This window comes from Columba livia, chromosome 3, assembly GCF_036013475.1.
Source record: "Columba livia isolate bColLiv1 breed racing homer chromosome 3, bColLiv1.pat.W.v2, whole genome shotgun sequence".
Lineage (NCBI taxonomy): Eukaryota > Metazoa > Chordata > Aves > Columbiformes > Columbidae > Columba > Columba livia.
The window spans coordinates 106,519,042-106,532,245 of NC_088604.1; the positions used below are offsets into that span (position 1 = coordinate 106,519,042).

Here is a 13,204-nt window from a genome sequence, read left to right on the forward strand (position 1 = left end):
TTCTACAGATGAACATATATGCCAACCTTACACTACAGGGTTTAGAGTGATATAAAGTCTTAAGTTATTTGTTTAGCTAATTAAGTGCTACTAAAAATTCAATGGAAACCTGTACATGTTGATGTAGTATAAGGATGGAAACAAACAAAAACGAGGATGCCAAATTTCATTATTCTTGTTAATAAACTCAGTCTCCAGAACACAGCTGCATACATTAGTCTACAACACCATCAGCACAAAACCCAAACGGATGTATCAATATACAGTTAAGGGAAAAAAAAACACTGTGAATTTAAAAGAGACAGCAATTGATAGAGAACATAAAAAGCAGGTATGAGAGCGCTTTATTTTTTAAAGTCCTTGGCCATATCTGTCCTCTGTTGTTCTGTGTCACCTGCTTACAATCTCCAGCAGTAGACTATACATTAACACTGATGCTAGATATTTGCAGTGTTTCTCTTTACATAGTAGAGCATAGTAAATTCAGATAGTATCGCAAAGTAACTTCAAATAGGGTTCCAGACAGTGACACAGTGATTGCATTTTGGCTGAACTTTGCTTTGTAATAAGTGTATTAAAAATTATTGGTCTATTGGTGGATTGGAGGAAAGCAAATGTCACTCCAGTCTTCAAAAAGGGCAAGAAGGAGGACCCGGGTAATTATAGACTGGTCAGCCTCACCTCTGTCCCTGGGAAAGTAATGGAACAGCTTATCCTTGGTGCCATCTCAAGGCATACCAAGGATAAGAGGGTTATTAGGGGCAGTCAGCATGGCTTTACCAAGGGTAAGTCATGCTTGACCAACCTCATAGCCTTTTATGAGAATGTAACAAGGTGGATGGATGATGGCAGAGCGGTGGATGTGGTCTACCTTGACTTCAGTAAAGCCTTTGACACAGTCTCCCACAGCATCCTCACAGCTAAATTGAGGAGGTGTGGTCTAGACAATAGAGTAGTGAGGTGGGTTGCAATCTGGCTTAAGGAGAGAAGCCAGAGAGTGGTAGTCAATGGTGCGGAGTCTAATTGGAGGCCAGTATCTAGTGGAGTGCCTCAGGGGTCAGTACTGGGGCCAATATTATTCAATATATTCATTAACAATTTGGACGAGGGAATAGAGTGTACTATCAGCAAGTTGCTGATGACACTAAGCTGGGAGGAGTGGCTGACATGCCAGACGGCTGTGCTGCCATCCAGTGCGACGGGGACAGGCTGGAGAGTTGGGTGGGGAATAACCTAATGAAATTTAACAAGAGAAAGTGTAGAGTCCTGCATCTGGGCAGGAACAACCCCAGGTTCCAGTATAGGTTGGGAAATTACACATTAGAGAGCAGTGTAGGGGAAAGGGACCTGGGGGTCCTGGTGGACAACAGGATGACCATGAGCCAGCACTGTGCCCTTGTGGCCAGGAAGGCCAATGGCATCCTGGGGTGTATTACAAGGCAGGTGGTTAGTAGATCGAGAGAGGTCCTCCTTCCCCTCTACTCCGCCCTGGTGAGACCACATCTGGAATATTGTGTCCAGTTCTGGGCCCCTCAGTTCCAGAAGGACAGGGAACTGATGGAGAGGGTCCAGTGTAGGGCAACGAAGATGATTAAGGGAGTGGAGCACCTCCCTTATGAAGAAAGGCTGAGGGAGCTGGGTCTCTTTAGTTTGGAGAAGAGGAGACTAAGGGGTGACCTTATTAATGTTTATAAATATATAAAGGGTGAGTTCCATGAGGATGGAGCCAGGCTCTTCTTGGTGGCAAACAATGATAGGACAAGGGGTAATGAGATCAAGCTGGAACACAAGAGGTTCCACTTAAATTTGAGAAAAAACTTCTTCTCAGTAAGGGTGCCAGAGCACTGGAACAGGCTGCCCAGGGAGGTTGTGGAGTCTCCTTCTCTGGAGACATTCAAAACCCACCTGGACATGTTCCTGTGCGACCTCACCTGGGCATTCCTGCTCCAGCAGGGGGATTGGACTAGATGATCTTTTGAGGTCCCTTCCAATCCCAAACATACTGTGATACTGTGATATTTATTTTGAAGTGTTTTCTCACAGATTTCATGCAGAATTCTCAGAATTCTTTGGATTTCTTTTTTTTTTTTTTTTTTCCTGTGGCAGCAGCCAAATCATGCTAGACTATTATGTAAAAAAACCCCAAAGCTACTCTCTATCTAATATGCTGTCTTCACAGCCCAAAGGAGGCTTCAGTAGTATGTTATCCCAAACATAAGTAATCAGAATTTGCAACAGTAAACCCACAGCTAGATTTCACAGTCTAAGCCTATTTTGTAAATAAATACATTCTAAACAGAAACAAAAATCACCTCTCTGAGTACACATAAGGGTGCTTTTCCCTGCTTTCTGTTGACAACACCTCTCAAAAACAAAAGCAAACAAAAATCCTCAGTCTGCAGTGTCAGATTAAGCAATGTTCCTCTATTACAACAAGCAGGTGATCACACACAGCACACAGACTGCTGTATTGGCCATTCATCAGACACAGTAAATATGCAGGAGAAATCAAGTATCTTCATAACGTGCTACATCCTATCCAGACTTCAGTAGGACTGAAATATCTAGATAGCTGGTACCTCCATGGACAAACCCAGTCTCCTTTCTGGGGAGGAACTCAAAGATAGTCAGGCGTATGAGTGGAAGTGGTTACATGATAAAAAAAGCTCCAACATAACTAATGTCTCACCCTCTCAGTTTGAAGAGAACAGGAGTCTTGAGATTTTCATTTTTTACATGAAATTCCATTCTGCACAAAAATTACATTCTTAGAGGTGTTCTGACTACTGCTTATTATGGAGAAAAAAGCAGTTAAAATAAGTCTTGTATTTTATTATCAGACCACTTTCACTCAACATAAGCCCCGATAATCCGAGGGGAAATGGTTGGTGACCTGCCACAGCACCACTTAGACACACACAAGTCTATGGGGCTAGATGGGATCCACTCAAGGGTACCAAGGGAGCTGGCGGAGGTGATCACTAAGCCACTTACAACTATTTATCAGCAATCCCAGCTAACCAGGGAAGTCACAGTCAAGTGGAATTTGGCAAATGTGATGCCCATCTACAAGAAGGGCCTGAAGGAGGATCTGGAAATTTACAGGCCGGTCAGTCTGACTGTGGTGCCAGGGAAGATCACGGAACAGATCATCTTGAGTGACATCATATGCCACATACAGGACAACCAAGCAATCAGACCCAGTCAGCATGGGTTTACAAAAGGCAAGTCCTGCTTGATCAACTTGATCTCTTTCTATGACAAGGTGACCCATTCAGTGGACATGGAGGTTGTGCACTTAGACTTCAGTAAAGCCTTTGACACCATACCCCACAGCATTCTGGAGAAGCTGGCAGCTCATAGCCTGGATGGTTGTGCTTCAGTGGTTAAAGAACTGGCTAGATGACCAGGCACAACGAGTTGTGGTAAACAGAGCCAAATCTAGTTGGCAGCTGGTCACGAGTGGTGTTCCCCAGCGTTCAGTATTGGGGACAGTTCTGTTTAAGCTCTTTATCAATGATCTGGATGAGAGGATTGAGTGCACCCTTTGTAAATTTCCAGATTACACCAAGTTAGGTGGGAGTGTTGATCAGTGGGAGACTAGGAAGATCATACCGAAGGATCTGGACTAGCTGGATTGTTGGGTTGAGGCCAGTTGTATGAGGTTCAACAAGGCCAAATGCCAGGTGCTGCACTTGTGTCACAATGACCCCATGCAACTTTACACACTTGGGCAAGGATGGCTGGAAAGCTGCCTGGCAGAAAAGGACCTGGGGGTGATGATCAACAGCCAGCTGCATATGAGCCAGCAGAGTGGCCAAAAAAGGCCAACAGCATCCTGGCTTGTATCAGGAATAGTGAGACCAGCAGCACTAGAGAAGTGAGGCCCCAGCTCAAATCCTGTGTTTAGTTTTGGGCCACTCATCATAAGAAGAACACTGAAATACTCGAGAGAGTTGGGTGACAAAGCTGGTGAGGAGTCTGGAGCACACGTCTGATGAGGAATGGCTGAGGGAACTGGGGCTGTTTAGCCCAAAGAAAAGGAGGCTGAGGGAAGACACTGCTGTCTACAACTACCTGAAAGGAGGTTGTAGCATGGAGAGTGTCGGTCTCTTCTCCCACGTAGCAAGTGAGAGGACGAGAGGAAATGGCCTCAAATTGCACCACGGAAGGTTCAGATTGAATGTTAGGAAAAATTTATTCATGGAAAGGGTTGTGAAACACTGGAAAAGGCTGCTCAAGCAAGTGGTGGAGTCACCATCCCTGGAAGTGTTTAAAAGACGTATGGACGAGGTTCTTAGGGACATGGTTTAGTGCTAGATTTAGGTTATGGTTGGACTTGGTGATATAAAGGGTCTCTTCCAATCCAAATGGTTCTATGATTCTATAAATTTTTGATACTTAGGACAAACATTACGCTTTGTTCAACTTGACTGATATATGAGCTAAATTCCACATGCATGACTGAGGTCAAAAGGTCTTTATTTTTTACCTTTGACATTACCAATAGAGAAGCAAGAAAACACTTATACTGCTCATAACCCTTGCTAGTCTATAATGAACAGCAGGTCAAGTGACTCTACATCTTGTACTAAGGACACACAGGAATTGCTCTACCCATTCTTCAAGTCTTAAGCCTTCCATTTCAGTCCTGCATGCATAACAACACTACACTGATAGCAACATGTCCTGCACAACTAACATGTTTCAGCAGAGAAATAAAACCTTGGCTCACCCTGCATAAAGAATTTACAAACAATACATTTAACATGGTTTCAATGCACTAAGCAGCAGATTGCATGAATACCATGCATATCATTTAATGAATGTTTAATAAGAGCATAAAACACTCAAGAGCAAATTTATTTGGTATGGATGCTTACTGCAAAGGCATACTAAACCAGCATGAATACCTACAACAGACAAATGATGAAATTTAAATGCAGCAACTCAGTATGTGTAGTTTTGTCCCATCTATTTAATGAATGTAACACAAAGCTGAAGGACTAAACATGCAAAATGTTTAGGTATATATATTACGCACTGTAAACTACTTCTGTAAAACCAGATCATTCACACAGAAATGAAAATGCATGGGAGTGTAAATGCATGCCAGGCACATATTTTTAAAATTATTCCTAAACAGAGACCTGAACAAGCAAGTTGGAGTATTCATTCAAGTAAAATTATAATGTCGGACTGTAAATATAGCCACAATTTACACAAAATTGAAAAGGGCTGAGTGTTGGGTACACCTTGGCCAGCTGTCAGATTCCCACCCAGGTTCTAATCTGACAACAGTAGGCCCATGGGCTGCAGAATCAGGAGAGGAACCTTCCCCTCTGTGGGATTCAAGATGTCACCTTTCAAAGTTGAAGCAGTGCAACTATGGGCACCTTGACTGAATGGCATCATTCCTGATCTGGATTGGCTCAATTTCACCCATTTCCTTTGCTATTTAAGGTTTTAGTAATTATGGGCCCATAAAATGCTGCTGGAAGGCCAGCTCACAGAGGAGCACAAGGATGGCTAGGAACTCAGATGTGATGTCTTCAGATTCTGGAAATCTCAACATTTCATTTCTGAAGAGAAATAAGACTTTAACCAATAACTCCTCCATGCAACTACAACTGTAAGTACAGCACCAATTCCCTTTTTCTCAGGAGTTACTACATTTTCAGTAAAACTCACTGAGGTTTCTGATGTGAACAACTTTTATGAAGCTAAGGTTGAAAACATTGAAATGATTCAGCAAAAATTTGATATATTAGGAAATTCACTTCTGATATCAACAGTTAAAAGAACTTTCATTTTTTTTTTTTCATAGCAGTAAAACTCATCAGAATGAATGTTTGAGAGACAAAAGGTCACAGGGCTTGACTGAGCAGCTAATGAGACCATCTGCATACTTAACTAGACAGTCATCTCATTTTTCAATAGGTGCTGCCTGCTAAGAACTACAATACTTTTCCACAAGCATCTGACAACTGAAAATGTACTTCTTGGCATTACAGAAGAATGAATCCCGAGAAGTAGTGGATTCAAACAAATGAAAGGAAATTAAGTGTATAGCATCTTTTCACAGGAAGTATCTCAATAAAACTGGGAATTTCCATATGTTTTGAAGGATATTCATGGCATGAGATTCAAATAATACTTACTATGACAATATTCCAGTTTGGCCAAACTGCACATAATATAGAAATTATTCAAAGGGAGGGGAGGTAGCAACAACTATCTCCACATTTCTCCGATTCATTCCTCATGAAAAATTAAAACTCCCTCTCATGATCACTTGGATGCAATCTCGGAGATCTTTGCTCTCAATATGGCATTGACATTTGGAAAGTGATTAGATGCTGCAACCGTGCTTTGCCATACCCGGCTATGAAGTGGAATTACAGAAGCTAAAACAGCCACAACTCCGCCTCTATGTGGTTTCAGTGCAGGCTGGCAAAGAGTCAGAAAAATCAAGAATAGGAAGCCAGGCTACAAATCTTTATTGCTATTTGTCACAGAAAAAGAGAGGCATTTGTAGCAGAAATACAGCAGAAGCTGCATACAAGTCCAAATGTTTTGTTGATTAGACACAGGACAGAAAAGACATAAAATGATGCTGGTGACCATTCCTGTATCAACTCTCTAATGTCAAACAGATGTTCTGTTTTAGTCGATACAAAAGTATATACTTAGACTGGACAGATTGAAAAAAATAAAAAATGTTCAAATTTTTTTATACAAAAAAGCAATTATAACCTATTGCTACACTTTATACCATGGCCTTTGTTGATTTAAAAAGCAAATTAAGAACAGGCTTTATTCATAAGCAGTTGTGTATGCTGCTGGTTGTTTATCTTTTCAAATTATCACTTAATGACACTTAGAGAAACTATTAAAAATGCATGGCAGTCATTCTAGCCAGTATGAAGTGTTGCACTTCATTTAATTACTAAAATGTAATTACCTGTATTGAACAGCACAAGATAATATGAACACAGTAACTGAACTTAACATGTTCTTATTCTGAATTTTGAGTACTGTAAATTATTGCACATTACTGTAGTTACATTTCTGAATAACTGGATAGGCATAAATACTGAAAGTCGATGTATTTGTGACACATAAAGGACTCACACAAGAATCATGTTTTACTAAAGCACTGCTAGTGCAGAAAGGGTATATTTCCTATTTTCTCTAAATTTGACCTGTTCCCTTATTTGAGTCCACAATAGTTTAAAATTATCATCTAAAGAAGTGAATATATGTCCTTGGAGTCTGATAGAATGTCCAGAATACATACCTTCCACAGGCCTTAGCAGATTTTACAATGCTACATAAAGAGTATGTTAAGCCTTACAGCATACCTAGCCTCCTCCTTGGCAGTACTAAAACACAACATAGGTGGCTGATTCCACAATGATTTCTTTGTGTGCCCATGTGTTATCTAAATCAAATGCATGTGTCTGGATGATCTGATCTTATCACATAGTAACAGTAATAGGACTATAGAGTAAAAGAAAATTGTTCAAAGAGAGTAAGTCAAAGCTATTTATTGATAGCTGCAATGTTTCTTTACAGAAGTAGATACCAAAATTCCAAGGACCCATATCATTTGACAAACCAATCTATTATTATACAAACAAAATGTAGCAGAGTGCTTTTGTCTGTCTACCTACCAAAGAATTGTTTTCAAAGACAAAATAAGTGGATACCAGCAATCCTGTATTTCTAAGGCCAGGTTCCTTCTGTACAATCTTCAAAACATTAAATATGGACTGAATAAACAAATAATGCCAAATCAGAGTCTAGTATGTTCTCAGATATATTTTTTTGTACTCTATTTCATGGCAATTTAAAATTCAAACATTTATCCATTACACCATTTTCTTATTTATGAAATCTCTCAGAAAGTAATGCAATCAGGAAAAATTATACTGAAATAGCACGTAGACAAAACCATTAGCAAGGATGACCAATAGAACAAAACAAGATAGTCTGAACTGCTACTTCTGTTGCAAACATCAAGAACTGGAAAATTCACAGTAATACCAAACTAATGGCTTGCCATTACATACAAGGGGAATTATCTCAACATAAGCTATGAACCATTGAACCTGGAATGGACTCAGGATGCATCATGCACAACACTTTTGAGCATGCTGTCCCCTTTCAAAAGGCCAGCCTATACTCCTCCATTTATAGACCACTCACTGGATCTTAAGATGAAAAACTATAAAGATTATAAAGTAATTTTCTAAAGTTTATACTTAAATTGGACCTTAATTTGTTTCCCAGTTACATAAAACAGGCTTACTAGATTGTATACTTAAACAAATCATGCAGGCACTCAAAGAAGAAAAATTGTTACTGTCTGCTTAACAAATGAAGACTTAAGTATGAAACCAACAAAAAAAGATGGATTTATGATAAAATCTAAGAAATTATTAATTCAGACGGAGTATAGACTGTCTAGTTCATCAGTGAGGGTTGAATTAATTTTTAGAAGCACTACTGCTGCTATATACTATCAGTTTTCTGTTCCTATCTCACCTTTTTTTTTTTTTTAATAGAAGAATATCCCATTATTCCCTTTCTCACGTTCTTTTATTCCCTGTAGCAACTATTCTCCTTGCCTTCTAAACAAGTCCTTGCAGAAAATTCCAAGGGAACAATGTGGGGAGAAAAGGAGGTTCATGATTCAAAATCCACCTGTTTTGTTGTGTGTTTTTTGTTTGTTTGGGGTTTTGTTTGTTTTGTGTTGGTATTTTTGTGGGGTTTTTTTTGTTTGTTTGTTTGGTTTAAATTTTCCTCTCCACCACACCATGTCCCTTCCCTATTAATATGGTATATACTGAAAAGGATACAGCATGGTGGAACAGATTCTCTATCAGTAACCGAAAATGCTCCTCTTGAGTATCTTGTCAGCATACTAAGAAGTGCATTGCACAATCTATTGCTGTAATATTTAAGCAAACTTTGAGTAAGAAACAATTATTACATGTAAATCAGCAAATAACGAAAGTTGCACTCACAAGATCTTAAAAGCAAAGAGCTACACTGAGAATTGGAACTTTTACTTTGAAAAGAGCTGCTGTTGTTACAGAAAGATGAAGATGCAGTGTGTATGACAAAAACAACAGGTACCAGCTCCAGAAAGCATTCTAAAATAAATTGGTCACATCACACCACTTGCTTCCTCTTTTATTAGGAAATAAGTCCATTATGAGATGATCATGGCTAGCCTAACACAAGGACAAAACATTTAAAAGCAAGAGCAACTTATTCTGAAGGAGACAGGAATCATTTCTCAAGTGTTTCTTATTACTATTTTAAATGAGCCTTTGCGAGAAAAATGAGAAAAAATGAGAAAAATATTCTATCAGTGTCTATTCATTCCAAAGATCCAGGGAGCTGGTGAACCATCTCAAGACCTTCTTGAGGAGCAAATGCTGCACTAAAAAGATGACAAGGGAAGTAAAGACTTTGGTTAGTTGTCCTGATCAACTAACATGGACTACCATAGTCTCTACTTATTACCTCCACTCTCAGTACATGGTTTATCTCAAAAAGATACTATACCTGAAATCCTGGGCACAGAAGTCTGCACTACTTGTATACAACATACAAGTGAAACTAGTATACATTTAAGTAAAATGAAGTGCAAAGTAAAATTCCACCTGACAAGAATTTAACCGCAATAAATGGTAAAAAGTCACGTAAAAGATCATGTTACCATAGCAGAGGAGAAACCTGGAAAAGCTTTTCTAGCTCCTGTTTTATTAAACACACAATCATTAAATTAGTTGCTAATAACAAGAAGTATGAACTAGCGCAATGTATCCCTCCCCACCTTCTCAGATTACAATAAAACGATGAGAGTTGCCACTCATGATAAATGACTTACAGTGAACACTAAGTGATAAATTACTCCATTCTGCTAAACAGCAATTTTAATTCATTTCTAAAATGGCTAGACCATGCAATTTCCTCACTAATTTTCAGTTCCTTTTATTTAATCACATCGAGTATGCACTTCAAAAGCAAATTTGCAATTGGGGAAGAAGCTTAAAGTGAGCAGGAGTTTTTAGGAATGATGCCATCTTAGTGTAGCTTAAATACTAGACTGCTAGAAGGTGAAAATAAGTGGATCTTTTTCCTACAAACAGTCTTATCATTGAAAGTAGATAAGAAAATCCTGCAGTTTACATCATGATGACACAATGCCTTTCATATAATTACTCTAAACCTCAAAGTTTGACATCATAATTTTAAAGGCATTCTCAAGTTATTAATAAACTGCAAAATGCCACTTCTACATTCACAGAAAAAGAAACTAGTTTTACTCAACATTACTGTTGCCTTAAAACTCAATGGGAGATTTTGGCCAGCTAGCATTACAGCAACAAACAGAGGCTTCAGATACCCTATCAAGGTAAACACCTTTCCAAACAACTAACCAAAGGGTTTTTCCAGGTCCTGAGGCTCACACTGACTTTGCAGCTCAACTGCAAAACCACAGATTTTTTAACTTTCAAAGGATCAGATGCACAGAGGCTTTTGATACCAGACTGCTTAGTGAAAGCAGAGCTGGTAGAAAAACTGACATTATGACAGTAAAAAATAACGTTTCAAATTTTCTCTCTGTAACTATAGAACTTCTGCAAATGCAAGTTTCAAAATGAATTTGGTTTGAGTGATGACACAGGGGAGGTAAAGTTCCTTCTAATCTTGGGCTGACTCTGTTCTGCCTGTGTCTTTCAGGGGAGAGCTGCACAAAAAGCAAGTGCAGTTCTTGCAAAAATTGAAAGCAGGCTGTGTCAGAAGTTAAAAAGTAAAAATCCAGTTTCTGGTCTGCTCCCTGTACAAAGCCACATCACCTTACTCCTTACTGAGGGTTTCAATTACCAGTATTGTTAAAAAAAACATGGATTAGAAGAATAACTACTCAAGACTGCTTTGATTTTTTTAACATACATTTCAAATGAGAGAATAAGGAAGAAAATAATCTTAAACTAACACATTACATGAACTTGTCATAATATGCAGAGAGAGTTAAATAGTTGATTAATCTGATAAAGAACATTTCCAATGCTAATAATAAACTTCTGAAACATCACCTGAACACCCCTCTCACAGCACCACACAGCACTACGGGATTAGTGCAGCATGTCATGGGGTTTGGATGCAATAAAAAACAGCAAGCAATTTTCTGGTCCTAATTAACTCCTGTTAAAAGAAGCCCTGTGTAACAATGGGTTTTCCAGATACGCAAAGGGAAGGCTGCTATAAGGGTATTATATGCACAATAAAAAATTTTTAAAACCAGTTTTGCACTGGTATCAGACAGGTATTACATGAATATGTAGCATTTGTCTCAGGAATAAGTACCACAGCAGTTACTCAAAAAAAAAAAAGAAACCAAAACAAACACCTTCTAGAGGATATTATACACAACTGCACAATTTCTTAAATTTGTTGAAGGAATGTCTACACATAAACAGTGGGGAGAAGCCTGTTGGAACTCTGCTGGTCTTTAAGGTGCATTTGGAAGAAGCTATTTACAACTCTTAGTCTTCCTATAAACATGGGAAATTCAATATGAAAACAATTTTTTTGCCACATTTTTCAGCCCTCTGAGGGCACTATCATCTAATAAAGAGAGTTTCTCTCACATTTAAAACAAATAAATCAGTTTTCCAGTTACTGAGTATATGAGGATTATATTCTATTAAAGAATCCTACAGCAACAAAGGAGACCTGAAAAGCTGAAGTCTTAACTGAAACAATCTGCTGTTTAAAATAATAAGCAGAGAGATGTGCTTATGGCCTATTGCTACCTGCTAGAAATTTTTGATCTAAACAAGAAATTCCTGATACGCCCTTACACTATATTCTCTTTAAAGAAAGTTAAAGGAGCTATTTTGTTGGCTAAAAATGCTAAAAGTTTTTTTACAGATTAAGTTCTGAATATACATAAACGTCAAAACTTTGCAAAGACAGATCATTAGCTAAAAACACTACTTGAGCTTTCTCATCTTAATTCACTGTCACATGACTAATAATTCAACCAAAACTGTGTTTTGTTTCGGTTTACTTTTTTTTTTTTTAAAGCCTTCTATGAAAACAGGAATGGGAGCAATGCATTCTTCTGGTGTATTTAGTATTTATTTTGGTATCTGTCCTGGTTTTGTTAAAAAACAAGTTTCTCTTTTAGTAAATTTGCCTGTCAGCTAAAGCCTTCATATTAGCTGCATTTTCCTGGAGAACCAGATACATGTTTTGGTAAACATAGCAATGGAATGCAATCTTATTGATAACGACAGATTCACATCTCGCGACAGGGGCAACGAGAAACAGGTGACCAAAAAACTGACCAACAGCGTATAACATTCCATTCATGTGAATACTTCATATAAAAGTGGGAGATCACGAGGATATCGTCCCTTTTTTCCCCTTTTGCTTATGGCCAACATTAGGAGAGTGTTGGAACGATAAAGGACTCAGCATTCCGATTCAATGTGAATCACGCAAAGCCATTTATTACAGAAACAAGCCTCCTTATATATGCAACTATATTCTAATCACGTGTCCACGCTCCAAGCATGGATTCGCTAAATGAGTATCATGGGCTGTCCACGCACTGGAGTCTCACTGATGATAGGTCCGATGATTCACGTCACGTTGAGGCCCTGTTAAGGAGGAGACTCCCCTCTTTCTCACAGCAGATTCTGTTCTCAGCTTCTGGAAGCAGCCTGGAGATTCCTTTGAGCCTGACTAATTCAGCAACAAATCTTTATCTATCAAAACTCCTCCACAGAAGAGGACCTTGCGAGTTGTCCCTGTGAACTGAGGCCTAGTGACAGACTGAATCCAGCTCCGGTTGGCTGCAAAATCCATTCCAGGACTTTGGGTGCTGGCTCTGCAGTTGCTGGGACTTTCAAGATTGGTTTTGTACATTTTGTATTATTTTCTCTATTCTTATTAGTAGCATTAGTAAAACATTTTTAATTTTTCCAACTATCTTCTCTCTGTCCTTCTTTCTCTCCCAATCGCCTGTCCTTAGTGGGAAGGGGGGAAAGGGAGGGATAAAAGGGGGAAGTGGGAGGGAGAGGAGGTTAGCAATACATCTGCCAGGGTTTTATTGTCACCCCGCAATCTAAACCCTCAACAATATCTCATTCTCAAAGTTGCCTTCAGCCACCAT

General features: G+C 38.9%; 1 protein-coding gene across 31 annotated transcripts in view; it reads right to left on the reverse strand.

The window, feature by feature from the left end:
* NRXN1 (neurexin 1) overlaps window positions 1–13,204 on the reverse strand; it is a 733,302-nt gene that overhangs the window by 480,010 nt on the left and 240,088 nt on the right. The gene's annotated exons all lie outside the window — the stretch shown is intronic.